Raw genomic sequence first — 3,917 nt, 5'->3', positions numbered from 1 at the left:
ATGCTGGTGACCTCCCCGTTTTTGGCTGGTTTGGGGAGGTCGTATTTTGTGAGTTGTTTTCCTTTCTCTTTTCGCTTCCTTTTACTTTCTTTTCATGCTTTTATTCTCCCATTTTTCTGCTGGTGATTTGCTGTTGAGCACAATGGGGACATTGTGCGTTTTGGTTTGGGGAGGGTATTTGCATATGCCTTTTGTTTTGCATCTGCATTTGTTTTTTTTTCTATTGCATTTTAGTCACATGTTTAGTGCATTTCTGCTTGCATTTGTTTTTATTTTCACCATTCAAAAAAAAAAAAAAAAAAAAACCAAAAATATCACGTTTACTTTTGCATATAGTTGAGTCGGATTGGAGTTTTTAATGATGATTCTGCTCTATTAGTCAAATATGACATTCCTTGCCTTTTCATAGCTGCTTAGCAAGAATTAAAAGTGATCTCTCAAATTTCGTTATGGAATCCATTTCGGGCAATTAGACTTGACTCATTACTTTTGGCAAACTACTTATACCTTCTGAGATATAGAGCCTATAACTGGTGATATTTATGACCGGTTAATTTAGGATTGAGAGTAGTTACTCCCTTCATTTCATGTTTTGCACGTGTATGAGTTTTGATTTCTTATTGCCTATATGCATTGGTTTGTGGTCGGTATTGCATGTTTGGAGAATTATTGCATCATCCCCTTTCTCATTTTACCCCATTAAACTCCACTATAAGCCAAAATTGCCAGTTGCCCTCAACTACACCCCATACTTAGCCTACCATTGTGCCAAGCTAGGAAGTAGTAGAGGAATTTGGTGTCTTAAGCTGTTTTGGTTCGCTCTTGTAATGTTGGAGCGGGTATTTTTGAGAAGTGACGGATTTACTTCAGCCTGAAAACAGGAAGAAAGAAAAAATGAAAAAAAAAGAGAAGTTGTTTACCTGGGCAGAATGCTCTGAAGTGTGCAGGGTGGTCGATCGACAGCCATCATTGGTCGATCGACCACCAGTTCAGGTCTTGAAAAAAAAAATGAAAATGAAAGAAAAAGAAAGCAACAACAATGAAAAAGAAAAGAGAGTCTTGAAAATAATAAGTCTTGGCTGAAATAAAGACACGCCTCATGAGCTTACCTCTTGATTTGGAGGCATTCGTTGGAATTTTGTGTTGCCTAGTCGATAAAGGCATGTTTTTTTTATTAAGTTGGAAGAACGGGATTCGGTTTCTGATGGTTCGTTGGGTACTAGCTTGGCTCTTACCTTCACTTTCCCATAATTGTTTTGCCCCTTCTTTCCCACTTAGCCTCACATATCCAAATTTTGCAATAGTTCGACATGTGATAGTCCTTGACGGTGGTTATGCGTATGTACGGTAAATAGAATCATTATTCATGCTAGTCAAGCATACATGTTTTGTCGGTCATGATCTAGGTGAGAGACTATACTTTTCTTCCCTCTCTTTTACATATTATCTTACCATTTGCTTTGCTGAGAGAAGAGTGATCCGGGAGAGTCCGATTGTGTGAGTCTTGCAAGGTCGAACGCCCGACTTAATTCTATGATATGCATAAATTTGTTCGCTTGATTTAAGCTTCGCAGTAGTTGACTTTGGGCATTAAATGGTTTGGCATTGACTTGTAGTTAGCTCTGAAATGTACTCCTTTCCATTTAGTTTTATACGGGTCATAGTGCTTGCTTGGGGACAAGCAAGGTTTGGTTTGGGAAGATTTGATACGTGCATATTCTATACACTTTATCTGCGGTTTTGGCACGTATTTCCATGCATAATTGATAGCTTAAGGCTACTATTTCTCCCGAAACGGTTTACTTTGCATTTTTCTATGATTTATTGTAGGAATGCGTGGAAGTAGGCTAAATCAAGCCAAGTTCGTCCTCCGGAAGCAAGTTCAAGGAAGCCAAGAGGAAGGAGAGTTCATTTCACTCACCTTGAGATGCGTGCAAGGAGTGAAGAGTTGTTTGGAAGCAACAAGGAGCCACTGCACAAAGCATTTTGATCGATCGACTACGCCTTCGTCGATCGACCACCGGAGCTCGACGAAGCTCTTTGTTCCGCATGTTGATCGATCGACCGTCTTGACGGTCGATCGACCTGATTTTGAGCTGACGTTTAATTTTCCGTGTTAGACTTTTAAAAGCCCAACTTGTAATTAACTTTCGGTATCTTTTTTATCAGTAGAACGCAGCAACTTTTAGGTTATGTTTTTCATTCTGGAAAAAACTTAGTTTTCAGATCTAGCTTGAGACGGAAACCTTTGATTGGAATGCTTCGTTCTTGATATTCAATTAGTAAGCCTTTTATGCAATTCTTCTTTTTCTTATTTTTGCTTGTTAATTTAATTCTTGTTTCATCAATTAATTTCAGTAATTGAACTTCCCTCCTTTGTTCTAGTTAGATTCCATCATGTTGAATTTGTCCTTATTTGTTAATTTCGCAATTAGTGTAGTCATGATTATGCGTAGGTAACTCCTTTGATTGGGAATTAGGTGAGCCATGGTATAAAATTAGGATTGTTGTGTAGCATGAGTTCTTCCGTATTGGTCTTGTTATCTTTTGATGGATTTCTTTGCTAGGTCGAAAGATTGGTAATTTGATTTATCGCTAGATTTAGAATTTCTCTTGAGTGAAAACTTTGATAAATTCTAGGGAATTATTGGACCGTGAGGTTATTTGAGCTTTGATCGAAAGACTAGCTTATTTTCCCTGAGACCGTATTATGAGATCTCTGTTTGCTTGATCGACTGTTATTTGCCATGGTGAACCGAAATTCCCGATCCTCTTTTTATCTTGTTAAGAATATTCATTTTAGCAATTAGCCAGTTAATCAATCGATTTCAAAACCCCCAATTTATCGTTACTTTATAGACTGAAAAAATAGCAAACAAAATCAACCTTGTCTCTCTGTGGTTCGACCCTTACTATCACTAGCTATAGTTTTAGTTTGGAAATATAAATTTAATTTTGGTACTAAACGACGGTATCAGGCCCAAAGGCCGACCTCTCTATCAACGCCCTCGTCCCGGCTCGGAGAACGTCATAGAAACCCAAACAGGTAGAGAAGCCCGAAAAGGTCCTCATGGTGCCAATCTCCTGAAATCAAAAAAAATAACGTCAGAATGCTTATTCAGGCCCGACACTTCAAAAGTGACAAAATTCGATCAAGGAACACGACTTACCAAGCCCTCGTGAGCACGGTAGGAGAGGTGCCTGTCTAGTCGAAGCAACAACTGGCTACCGTCAAAACCCTCTGCCCAAGCAGGTGCGACCCACAAGTGCAACCCCCGCGAGGCTGTAGCTCGCCTGGCTCTCCAGCTCGCGATGTCGGCATCGTCCTCGGCTGTCTCCGCCCTCCGTCTCATATAGCCGCGAGACTCAACGTGATGGATAGGGCCCATCTTAACGACCCTGGTGACGTTCTGTAACGACCGTCTGGTCGCCCGGGGATGACACTGCCTCGTAGAAATCCTCCTACCGGAGGTACCAGCCTCAGACCCAGTCTGAGCTCTCCCAGTGACAGTGGCCCCAACAACGCGCACCTCACGCTCCTCAACGGCCCCCGCGGCCCCAAAAGCCTGCTCAGGAGGTCTCTCCTCCTCGGTAACGTCCTCCACAACCACGGCGGGCGTGCTAGCCGGAGTGCTAACCGGCCCGGCCCCGAACAACTCCCCGAGAGTCGCAGCAAGGGACTCGGCCTGTCCCGAACACTCTCCTACAAACAACAAAAAACGTCAGCCGAAATTTCGGCATTACGACGGCGTGAAATGGATAAATCCAAAAAAAAAAAAAAACAACCTGCAATACAAAACAAGGGCAATCCCGCCCAAAATCCAACCAAACAAAACAATTCACAAAAAAAAAAACAAGAAACGCACAAAAACGACTCGCCCATCTTTTCAGGCAAAAGACGAGTCAAAACCACAAAA

The sequence above is a fragment of the Silene latifolia genome, chromosome 1, assembly GCF_048544455.1.
Source record: "Silene latifolia isolate original U9 population chromosome 1, ASM4854445v1, whole genome shotgun sequence".
Classification (NCBI taxonomy): domain Eukaryota; kingdom Viridiplantae; phylum Streptophyta; class Magnoliopsida; order Caryophyllales; family Caryophyllaceae; genus Silene; species Silene latifolia.
Note: the sequence above shows the minus strand (reverse complement) of the source record.